The 13102-nt window shown below is 38.4% G+C and overlaps 1 long non-coding RNA gene across 1 annotated transcript in view; it reads right to left on the bottom strand.

Annotated features, from left to right (window-relative positions):
* Positions 1-7321, bottom strand: part of LOC134296183 (uncharacterized) — a 110259-nt gene extending 102938 nt beyond the window's left edge. Inside the window, exon 1 of the long non-coding RNA XR_010002763.1 lies at positions 6474-7321. This is a non-coding gene — a long non-coding RNA (uncharacterized LOC134296183). The remainder of the gene's footprint in view (positions 1-6473) is intronic.
* Positions 7322-13102: the final 5781 nt, after the last annotated feature.

Raw genomic sequence — 13102 nt, 5'->3', positions numbered from 1 at the left:
GACTTTGTAGAAATTAGCTCTCTTTATATATATAATTCTGTTTTTATTTCTGTTGTTTAATCTACTGTGTGATAAAAGGCAAAGTGTAGTATCAAAGTAGATTGTGACACATTTAATAAGTAACCTTCTTCTTTTATCAATGCCAGAGTTCTTGTCTGTTGATCTTATGATGCTTTATTGGCTACAGTGGTATACATTTGGTTAGCCTGGACAATTGTATGGATGAAATCCTACAATGTAAAAGCTGAGAAAAAGCTGGGCATTTTGCAATGGGAATGGAAATAATGTTGCAGAATATATATTTTTTCTGGACAAAAAACCTGTTTCATAAAACCAAACCAAAGCAAAAATCTTACTGTTTTCCATGTAAAATTACAATAGTTACTCCGCCAGTCCCTTTCCCATATCACAAACAATGTTTTTTTTCCACAATGGTGACATGGGTGGAGGGAATAACAGAAAAACAGAGGGGAATGGTTTAACTCCTTCAGCACCCCTCCCCCTGTAAAATGGACTATCCTTATCTCTCTAGCACCCTATTGTGGCCTCTGCCCAGATAATGGAACAGCACTGAAAATTGTTAAGATAATCTTTTTTTTTCTTTTGAGAATTAAATTACTCACATTCACTCAAGCATAATGAGCCCTGAATGTAACAAGCACCTCAGTTTTGAAGGTGGAGAATAATAATAATAATAATAATAATAATAATAATAATAATAATAATATAATTTTATTACTTACTCACCTCTCAAGGTAGTTTACAACAGTGCTAAAAACACAAAATAAAAACACAATCATTTAAAAACCCTCTGTAGAACACACATATTAAAACATATTTGTACATGGCTATCATGTCTCCTCTCAGCCTTCTCTTCTGCAGGCATGTTTAGCCTGCAGAAGAGAAGGCTGAGAGGAGACATGATAGCCATGTACAAATATGTGAGGGGAAGTCATAGGGAGGAGGGAGCAAGCTTGTTTTCTGCTGCCCTGGAAACTAGGACACGGAACAATGGCTTCAAACTACAGGAAAGGAGATTCCATCTGAACATCAGGAAGAACTTCCTCACTGTGAAAGCTGTTCAGCAGTGCAACTCTCTGCCTCGGAGTGTGGTGGAGGCTCCCACTTTGGAGGCTTTTAAACCGAGGCTGGATGGCCATCTGTCGGGGGTGCTTTGAATGCGATTTCCTGCTTCTTGGCAGGGGGTTGGACTGGATGGCCCATGAGGTCTCTTCCAACTCTACTATTCTATGATTCTACGTATTTCCATAAAATATTAAAATACACCAAAAAAAATTGCTGGGAGAGATAGGGCTTGACTTGGGCAGGGGAGGCTCAACTGGTAAGCAAACTATGCAGTTGTGGAAGATACCCTCCTCTAGGGGGCACAGTTGAGGCACATCCAGGTGCCTGAATGAGCAGCAGCTTTTTTGTCTTTTCCCCCCCTTTTTTTCTCCTCCCTGCTGGGGGGGGGTCACCTTCCCCCTACAGTGTGCATGCATGCATGCGCGCGCACCCCTGCCTCCTCCTCCAAGACTCACATAACTGTCAGAGATGTGTGCCGTTTCTCCTCTATCTTCTTCTTCTTCCCCTCCCCTCTTTTAAAAATCCTCACCCGGAGAAAAGGTGCCGTTGCACTGCTTCTTCCCCCTTTCCTCCCCATGCGCGTGGGCCCCCACAGGTAAGCACGCGCACACTCACTCACAGCTGGGAAGGAAGGAGGGAGGGGGAGGCCTGCTCATGCACTCGTCTCACGCCACTTGAGGTGGTCTCTCCAGGAATATAGCGAGCGGCCGGAGGGAAAGGGAAGGCCAAGGGGCAGAAAAAAAAAGAGTTCAGCTTCTTCCTCCTGATACAGCTCCCTTCCCCGCCTTAAGCAAAAGAGTTGAAAGGGAAGCCCACTCTTGCAGCGGTCTCAAACTCCAGGCCTTGTTGTTGGAGGAGAGTCATCAATGAACCCATCAGCCCTGACTGCTGTGACAGCTGGTGAGCTACAAAATAGTGAAGAATTGCAGTCTAAATCTTGCACCAGGAATGTTGGTTTGATGTAGTTATAAAATTTATACATTTAGGATAACTGAACCAATTGCTGATGTTGGCCAGTTGAAATCAGTGAGATAGATATAGTCAACATCCTATCCCTCCCGATCTTTTCTCCATGGATGCCTAACTATTTCCAAATGGATCAGAATAAGCTTAATTTATTTTCAGATGCCAGTCCAATTATGGCTAATCTCACTCTCTCTGTTATTATGTTTTCCTTAAACATTCCCTTGATTCCTTCCATTTATTTTTCTAGTCATTTATATGCCACTTTTTATAAAATACTACAGGATAGTTTACAAACATTCTATTTAAATATGATTTTCGATCTGGGTCAGCAACAGAGATGTAATTTCTGGATTATTTCAGCATCACATGTAAGGATGATTCATTTCCATATTTTTCTTTCTGCTCTCAGCAAAAGTATATTTCTGTGCTTTTGTACATCTCACAATTTTCCAAGGGAATTATTCTGTGCGGATATACAAGGGGGATTGTGTTCAGAAATATCACATGTATTTTGGTGCATAATAACTCCCTAGAATGCTTTAGGTTATGAATATTAGGAGAAAAATGGGCAAAAATCTCACTGCTACATTATTCTTCTCAATAGAGTTACTTAAATATCAAAATAGCAAGGAACCTCCCTTTTTTTCTCATCTGGGAAAGAAAAATGAAGGTGGGACTGCCCCATTTAGAACACTGTGATCAGGAGCTCTCCTTAAAACCCGGAGCCAACAATGCAGGTTATACAACACATAAATAGTCTATCCGTTTCTTCTGTGGTTAATATATTTTCACAACACACACATGGATAGAAATATGTATATCCTCCCAGATTGCTGCAAAACCATATATGGAAGCTATAGTAAAATGCAACCAAAGGTGTATAAAGAAGGAAAGTTACCTTAGTATAAAGTGATCACATTACACCAGTGGTTCTCAACCTGTGGGTCCCCACATGTTTTGGCCTACAACTCCCAGAATCCCAGCCAGTTTACCAGTTATTGGGATTTCTGGGAATTCACGGCCAAAACATCTGGGGACTCACAGGTTGAGAGCCACTGCATTAGACTATGACTTTATATGGTCACATTATACCAAATATATTCTATATTTGAAAATGGGCCGTGTTGCATTCCCTCAAGTCATTTCCAGATCTATCACAGGGTTTTCTTGAAAAGTTTATCCAGAGAGGGTTGCCCTTACTTTCCAGTGAAGCTGAGAAAATGTAATTTGCATAGGATCACTCAACAAATTTGCATGTCCAGGACCATAGGATAATGCTCCCTGATGTCCAGAATCACTGCCCAATTCTTAAACAAATACACCACATTGGTTCTCTTTTGTTTCTCCTAGCATGTGATTTTCCTTTGCATCTTGGAAAGACAGATGCTTTGTTTTGTGATCAGACATTAGAAATTAAGCATAGGCGTAACTTGCAAATCTGCTGAGTCACACAACACTGAGGAATGTTTATTGTCTGGGAGAAAAACATGCTAATGAATACATCTTTCTCTTAAGTTCTGTTTTGATACTTGAAAAAAACTGACTCTCAGTGGGAAAGCACATGGAGGTTTGCATGCTGAAAATCCCATCTGTGGTCTTTGGCATACCCAGGTAGGACTGTAAAAATTCTTGTCTGTGTCAATCAGTTTCAATAATACTGCACAAATGGTCTGATTCAGTTTGAGATAGCTTTCCATGTGATCTCCACATGCTTCAATCTTCTGACTTTTTATTTATGTTCTGTTTCTCTCTCCAGTAATTCTTTCCTTGTCACTGGACAAATATTCCCAGAAATTAACCACATAAGATTTTTTTTAAAAAATGTCTTGATTTCTATGACTAAGTAAGAGCTCTGGTCGCTTTGAGTGATCAAATAGTTGTCTGGAGGATATTAGCATTTTATCCAATTCATGAGACAGTAACTGGATGTTCTATTTTTTTTTTATTATACAAAAGCTGACCTTTAACATTTAAATCCAGAGTACCTTATGTCATACTTTGAGATTCATACTGTTCGTTCTGACTGAAATGACATGGGTGGATGTTGGTAAAAAAAAATAGATTTTTTAGAAATCATTTGAAGGTGCCTGATTATTTCTTTGCAAATGAACAAGAGGGAGAAAAATCAGTGTTCAGATGCTTTTGTTCCATCCTCATTTTGCTGCTCAAGAAGCAATATGTTTTGCTAAAGCCCAGAAAGCTATATGTCCTCTAAAAGAAGCGAAAACTAGCATCACTTGTAGGTATTTCCTACTAAATTGCTTTTTATTTTTATTTTGTTTTATTTTGCAGAGGCTTCTTATCTTTAACATTTATATGACAGGAAAGAACACCATGCTTTAAATAGCTCAATTTGGTTGTCGCAGATGGATGAGGATTTCATTTCAGTTTATTTTTTTATTTTTTTTGTGTCAGTTTGCTGAATTTTGCTGGCCTCTTTGACATTTCAGCAAAACTTGATTTTTTAAAAAAAATATATATCCTGAATTTTGAATAATGTTAAACTGATTTTTTCCATCCCTACTTGCTAGCCTACAAACTGCTGCTGTAGTTTTTTGTTTTTTGTTTTTTTTTGTAAATTGCCAACAAGTTGACTGTGACACATGGGGACCCTATTGATAAAAGACTTCCAAGAGTCCAAGTCATTGACAGCCCTTGTGAAGTCAGACCCATGACTGAAATCAGGCCCCTTATTGAATGAAACCATCTGTGGTGTGGTCTTCCACTCTTCCTTATACTTTCGCTTTTACTGAGTGGGATTTTCTAGTGAGTCAAATGATACGCCATATGTCCAAAATACAATAGCCTTGGCTCAAAAACTTTTGGTTTTGCTTTCTAGTGAGAATTTGGGTATTGCCGGTCCTTTTGGCCACTCCCATTATCTGTCGAACTTTTCTCCAGCCCCAAATTTCAAATGAGTTGATTCTCTTTCTGTCAGCTTTCTTCTCTTTTTAGCTTTCATAATCATTCAAAGAAAAAGGAAGCACTATCACATAGATGAATCTAGCTTTGATGTGTCTTTACATTTGAGGATCTTATCAATTTCCTTCAGAGGTTCCTGCCTGAGTGGCATAGATATACTATATTCACAAACACATACAGACAGACACCCTTAATAGGATCATCATAAGGAGTGTTCATAATCTGATGCATGGCTAAGGTTGTCATTTGGAGCTTGTCATTTGTTCTCATGTTGAAATTTTTCAACATGAGAACAGGGAGAAGGCAGAACAAAAAGATATTGTCCATGTCATGATATTGAAACTCAATATAATGTTTCAGTCCTCAAATGTTTTCCTTGTTTAGCACATTCTAAAATCAACAAAAACATCAAAGGAGCCTTCCCAAAGTGGAGGTCAATCAAGGTAAGAAATATATAATGAAATCTATAATATTTAGGGGAAAATCAACTACAGAATTGCAGACATGTTTCAGGAATTATATGTCTGTAGTTCTGACCAGTACTTTTGAAAAAACCAATAGCTAAAGATTTTAATTGTGAAGACCACATCCTCTCTGATGTGTCTTGTAATTCAGGTGTTATTTCTGTCAAATGCTTTAGGTAAAAGGAAAATTTTCTGGATTCAGAGACTTAAGAATTTAACACAACATGTTTTCAATTTAGAAGATACTTAATACCATCATCCGCTCAAGAATGTTGGCAAGAGAGTGATCCAAGCTATCATCTTGGGAGCAGCTCATTTATTTTGCAGTAGAAAGCATTTGCTAGTTTGTTTATAAAGTTGTGAATAACTCCAACTAACACAATAAAATGAAAAAGAACGTTAATTTTATATATATGATTTAATTATGCATCTAAAACGTATTTCCCACATGATATGCATTTCTAAATATGGTCCTTGTGATTTCTTCTAGCTCCATGCTTACTGAAATGGCATGGATGGATGTTAAAAATAGATTTTTAAAGAAAAAAATTAAGTCATTTCCCAAAATCCAACAACAAAAGTGACATATCAGTTGTGCAGTTTGTCTTTCCTGTACTGTCCTTTCCTTTCCTTTACTTGTCCCTCCCCTTCCCTCATTGTGCCAACCTTCATAATAACTTGTCAATCTTCTGTTCTCACTTTCATTCTCCATTCTACGTCTTTCCTTTCTGATCATCTGACTACAATATAAATTATAGACACATGAGCTACATATCTGGGCAACTGTTCCTGTATTCATGATGTGTCATCCTAGTTGGATGCTATGAGCAGGACACAGTGTGGTTATGATTGAAAGCAGCTCAGTATCTTCTCCTCATTAAAGTTCCTCTTGCAGACACTGGCCCATATTCCATCTGCCCAGGAAGATCCCTCCAGTATGGAGGGGGAAAACAAAAAAGGACCTGATTTTGCAAATTCTCTTTTAATACCCTTGGCAAGAATAGGGGTCCAACTTGACAGAGAATTATTTCTTACCCACTTGTTGCCATGGATACTACAGCTTTTCCTCTGTTCTGCTTCTCCTCTTCATCATATTTGACTCTTTGGTCCTGGTGTCCATGGTGACACTGCATAAAATAACTGGCAGAGATTTCTCCCCTCATCTTTTTCTATCTTTCTCCCCGCCTTCTCTCTGTAGTAGTTTCATCTTGTCTCCCAAACTTCCATGAGCTGTAACAGCCTTTGCTGTCTTTTCTTCATACAAAAGAGCACAGATCCCTATTTTTCTCTCTTACTCATTATCTATTGGCAAGAAGACTGAATGGTTTAATTGGATACCCATCTAAGGTGCTCCATCTCATTATCACTTGTTTTTTCATCTTCCTTTGTGGTATTCTGAGGACAGGTGTCATATAATCAGCACATCATCTACATAAACTATGGAACAGCTTGGTTTTGATCACAAGTGGTTGGGCACAGAACATAATAAATTCATTCCTCCTGGCCAAATTTCATACTAAAGGGTAGATCTCAGACTGGGTTTCACAATCCAACTGGGAATATACAGAATTCTATTCTGTGACAGATCACTTTTTTTTTTACGTTATCAGATTCCCAATGCAACCAGATGTATTGGAAAGGTAAGCAGAAAATGTTACCAGGCTGTGCCAGATCTGGGACTACAATGTTAGTCATTCTTTTTCCAGCTGGTACCTAGGATTTTGATCAGTATTTTGTTCTGATGGGAGTATACGTCATTCCTACTTTTCACCATTGGCTATGTTGGCTGTGACTTCAGCAATGCCGACCTGTCATGGGCCCTGCCATGCATTTAACCATGCTTTGTACTTGCTCTCTTCTGCACCTGTGTATACTGGATGATAGGGAATGCTATATTTTCTCACCAGATTAGAAATGTTTTCGTATACTGTTAGGGCTAGATCTGTGGGGAGTTAAACTAATGGTCAGAGGCTTCCATTTCTATGAGAAAAAGAGCATGAAACCAGGGGAGAGATAACTCATGGGAAAGTGAATGTGTTTATTTGTTAACAAATAGGGCTATAGCCTGTGTAACAATTGAATTGCTTGCCTTTATACATACTGCATCACTGCAAAGCCTTCAAACAATAACTATGTGCTTTGATCAGGTCTATTTTCTGAACAAAGCTTCTAAACCTTGAGAGCTTTTGCTTTCTGAACTAGAAATAGCCTATACATTACATAACCGGTGATTCCTATACCAAATTGTTATCCAAACATCAGAGGATCTATCCAAGGTCCTGTCTTTTGTGGAGGGAAAAGGTTCAAAGCCTTGAATAGCTCCTTTAAAGTCACTAAAATCTGGAACAAATTCATTGCCCCATAGAAATAAAGCCCACTAGCTAACAAAGAGGATGTGGTTTTCAGAGTTAAAATCTTTAGCTATTGGTTTTTTCAAGAAAACTGATCAAGATTGGAAATGTGTAATCCCTGAAACATGCATGCAGTTCTGTGGTTGATTTTCCCTAAATACTATAGGTGACATTCTATATTTCTACATTTAGTTTAATTTATTGATGTTAGGTTTAATTTACTAATGTTAGGCTTTAATTTGATGTTAGGTTTTAATGTTATTTTTATATGTAGGGTTTATCTGGGATTTTATGTCTGTATTTGTTTGTTTACGGAGGCATTGAATGTTTGCCATTGTATGTTGGAATCCACCCTGAGTCCCCTTGGGGAGATAGAGCAGAATACAAATAAAGTTGTTGTTGTTGTTGTTGTTGTTGTTGTTGTTGTTGTTATTATTATTATTATTATTTCATTTGTGTTTGTCCATTTGTTTTTAAATCCCCAGATTCCCCTTTTAGCTAATTATTTATTTGCTTCATTTTATCCCATCTTCCTCCCACCATAGGAACTCATGTCTTTTTCTTTCTCCTAGACAAGTAGGTGGAGTCTTGACACTCCAACCAAAAGTTGAAGATAGCACAACCCATGTATCATTACAATGCACTGCACTGCATGTATACATGGGGGATGTGTTTCTGAATTTACTGTGGAAATAGGAAACCGTGGATAATAGTGAACCCCATTGAAAAGCATTACTTAGAATGATACTGGAGGCCCAAGAAAATTCCTATAAAGCTCTCCTCTCTAGGATCCTCCAGTCAATTTTGTGTTGTGCTTCCTTTGTCTGCTACCCTAGACCCATACTGGCAAATTCCTAGTGCAAATACATCTCTAGGAATTTGCCAGCACAACTATATAACTCTAACAGAAGCATACCACAAAATTACCTGGAGAACCTAGTACATTCCTAGACGGAACATATTTTGACAGATTTATGTGAAACCATGTATACCTGTGTCATGGATATGGGGGTTGTACTATATTGCAACTATTCAGCACTGCGAATGTATCTGAAATACTTGTGTGAGTGTAATCACCTCTAAGTATTAATCCAGAGGGGCTTTCCTTGAATTGACACCCCTAGAAATGAATTTCAGCTTCTCCAGAAAGCTACACCAGACATTTATCTCTGATGCTCCTATTCACAGACATTTAGGTAAAGGTAAAGGTTTCCCCTGACGTTAAGTCCAGTCATGTCTGACTCTGGGGGTTGGTGCTCATCTCATCTTTAAGCCGAAGAGCCAGCATTGTCCGTAGACACCTCCAAGGTCATGTGGCTGGCATGACTGCATGGAGCGCTGCTACCTTCCCGCCGGAGCGGTACCTATTGATCTACTCACATTTGCATGTTTTCAAACTGCTAGGTTGGCAGGAGCTGGAACTAACAGCGGGCGCTCAAGCCGCTCCCGGGATTTGAACCTGGGACCCTTCGGTCTGCAAGTTCAGCAGCTCAGCGCTTTAATGCACTTCACCACCGGGGCTCTTTGTATGTTAGACATTTAGATGCCCCCTTTAATAAACTTCCTCATTATTTACCTAAAAATAGGATCTGCATTGAAGAGACACAGTCCTAATTTGGAACAACAGCCAGAGCAACAATGAACTTGCAATTTGGATAGATTCTGATAAGATATTATTTTCCAATCAATCATGTTATTTCATGATATAACCAAAGTAAACATGCCTCAGTTTCATCAAATGATGATGATGATGATGATAATGATGATGATTATAATAATATAAACATCTAATATTTAACAATATAATATATTGTATATTTTGCAATATTGCTATAATCATTGTGTTGTTCTACTATAATGTAAAATTACTTCCTTAACAAATTTTTTTAAAAAAAAATAATCCCCACATTATATATATATACACACACACACACACGTATGTATGTATGTGTGTGTGTGTATGTGTGTGTGTGTGTGTGTGTGTATTCCTCACTTACATTGACTGTTCTGTCAATTAGAGGTTTGTATGCTGACATTTCAATCTTTGCCCATGAACATCTCCAGTGTGATCATTAGAAAAAGCTTCCTGATTATAATTCCTCTTTTCAAAGGATGCCACTTGCTGGAGTGGAGTGGAAATTCCAGTTTTGTCCTGATTGATCAGATAACAGATCAATGTGTGTGTGTGGGCCCCAAAAGTAGGTCTTCTAAGTGAGAAGAAAAGCCCACAAGACAAATTTGAAAGATGCACATTTCCAGCCAACCTGATTTCTCTTCCACGTTCGACAAGGGGATGTCATCATCCAGATATGAAAGGGTCCCCTGTCCTGGCCCATTGACTGCCTCCGTAGAGATTAGCAAACCATCAGGTGTCCTCCTTGGTGTATTTCAGACTGCAGCTGGAACAAGAATTAAAACAGATGATGAGGAACCATCTCCAAGCAATTGGTTGGACAAGACAAGAGGAGATCCAAGGGGTATAGCTACTGGAGGAAACCAAATTAGGACATTGCCTCCTAGCAAGAAATCTGATTTGTCCTGTTGCTAAATAAAGCTTCTCCTAGACTTCAAGTGACCTGGAGGTAGAAACAGAGGGGAAACATCTCAGTCATCTAATCTAACAAATGAGGAAAATATACAGGTTCATCCTCACTCTCACTGATGACTAAAGAAAGGCCAGTTTCTGCAGCTAGAAAACAGACTTGCAATATCTACAAAGTTTTAAGATTAGTGGTCTAGGCTAACCTTTATCCGAAGTGCTGTTAGCCACTACAAGGATCCTATTTTTAGGAGAGGAAAGCATGAGATATTTTAATGTCTGTTTTTGATCCACAGTGGGATTGCAACTAATTAATTCAAAGCATGCTGAAGTGGACAGTGCTTTTGGCTAGGTGAAATGCAAGTTCTGGCAGCAATAGCTTGTGTGTGACAGCCCCAGCCTGTAACATGAAATCACTCGAAGACAAACATTAGGATGTAGTTGAGGAATAATGAATCCTCCTGATGTGACAACAGGTCTCATTTTGAATACAAGCATAAGATTTGAATTTAATGGAATGGACAGGAACAGAGTGACTTGGTAGAGTCTCTGCAGCTGAACCTCAAGGGGACATCTTGGCTTGTCTGTCTGTTTCATAAAATGAAATAAAACCAAATTTTCAAGGCAAATTCAGCATGCATCCAAATGAGACTCAAACTGCCAGGCATTTGCTATGTCAAAGCTGAACTCCTCTCCTTTGTGAGTTTCCATTTATTCTGAATGAGAGGACAATAAAAAGGGAAAAATCGTTTTAAGATTGGAACAGATGTTGCCACTATATATATATATCTGTGTATGTGTATATATATAATCTCAAAAATATTTTCTCCATACTCCCTGCTAAATATTAAGGCTTTATTTAAGGTGGTAAGATTTCCCCCAAAAAAATTCCCCAAAAAGAACAGGTGGATTTGCATTTTTGTAGTAATTGCTCATCCGGTTGGGAATATTCATAACTATTATGAGCTCATCGTCGGTAGAAGAAAAGTTAGTTTTGCAAGCAAAGTAAGAAAGTGATGGCATGTATTGTGCTGATCAGGAAAATCTACTTCTCTGATATGAGTATATTATGTATATTATATCCATGGGTTCCATATCTGCAGATTCAAACAACTGTAGATGTGACCACCTTGCTTTTTATCCCTAGAGATTGAAAGAATTATGTTCTTGAGGGAGAACTGGAAGCATTGCTGCTTCTTTGCCAGCTTTGCAGCATCTGTGGTTGTGGAAGCAATCATCACGGGATCATTTGCAGCTTGCTGATTATAATCTGGGTCGTGTATGGTTTTTTAGAAATGTTATTTATATTTTATATATTGGACTTGAGCATCCAGAGATCTTGGTACTCATTAGGGCTGTGCAAAAAATCATAAGAAGGTTGTAAATTGTGTTTCATTCAATTTGTACATATGAATCAATTTACAACCCCTAGGTCCGTCCCCCATCAAGCACAAACTAATCAAAACACCCAACTCTGAGTTTTCATATAGAAGTTAGCTTGCTTTGTATGTCCTCCTTCCCTGTCTCCCTCTCCCCCTCTATCTCCCCTCTCTCTCCCCATCCACTTCCTTCTCCCTCCTTGTGCCCTCGCAGTGGCCTCTGGTCTGCTGTTCTTCCCTCTCTATTCACTCTCCATCAGTCTCTCCTCAAGACAAGCCACTTGCCTGGAAGGCACCAGATGCCTTTGGAAGCCACAGAAAGTCTGAATGACTGTCAGAAGTATTGTTTTTTTATAACTGTGAAGTAATGCTTGTACATTTTGAGCATCAGCTGGTACTTGCATCCCGCCCAAACTGTAATAAACCTTTGTACTTTGCCTTCAACCTGGAGTGCTTTTTCTTTGTCCTGGCTGATCTAGTTTAACAGAAGCTCACTGGGCATGGACCTTCTTATCTGTGGTCCTAGCTAAAATAACTTCATGGACATTCCTCATTTCCAGAGTTATAATTTAAGTGCTACTTATTGCAGGGGCATGATTACCCAAAACCTATTTTTGCTTTTCTTCTGAGTGTAGTTTTTAAGAAACCATATATCTAGATGAGATTATGACTCGGCATTTTATATTGCTTTAATCTGTTTAATTGATTGATTGATGTGTTTTGTTTATATTTTTAGATTGTTTATATTTTTGATGAGACATGTTTTATTGTTTACCTGTGTGGTATTGAATTTTTGCCGGATTTGTAAGCCGCCTTGGGTCCCTTCCAGTGTCAAGAAAGGCAGGGTATAAATGAGATAAATAAATAAATAAATGAAAAGTACAGCTAACAGTATTGTTTTCATGTGTAACCTTGGTCAAGGAAAGAAGTGATAAAATTGATAGGCATTAAATGTTTCAGCTTCTGCTTCCTTGGTGATTCCCATTGGAATGGACATGATGAAATAATAATATAATAAAATATAACAATAAAACTTTATTTCTAGACTGCCCTCTTTCCCCAAAGGGACTCAGGGTGGTAAACAGCATCCAGTAGCAGTTGGAGAATTCCCTTCATCTAGGAATGGACTTCTGAGCATGGTGCTGGAGGCAAGAGTGCACTGTCTTCTGAATAAAGAGTATCAAGATGTCAAGACCCAGATTTGTTTCCTTTTCTATAATGCATAATTGGATCACAGGGTTTCTCTACCAATAACAGAGCCATGTTTTATTTCATTTTATTGATACATCCATTCAATTAACAAACTTTTGCCATACAGGTCTTATCTCAATATATATTGTTCCAAAGGTCACTTTACCTTAATTGATGCTTTATATATCCCTTCAAATTAAAATG

The sequence above is a fragment of the Anolis carolinensis genome, chromosome 1 (genome assembly GCF_035594765.1).
Source record: "Anolis carolinensis isolate JA03-04 chromosome 1, rAnoCar3.1.pri, whole genome shotgun sequence".
Taxonomy (NCBI): domain Eukaryota; kingdom Metazoa; phylum Chordata; class Lepidosauria; order Squamata; family Dactyloidae; genus Anolis; species Anolis carolinensis.
Note: the sequence above shows the minus strand (reverse complement) of the source record. Positions and strands in the feature narration are given on the sequence as shown.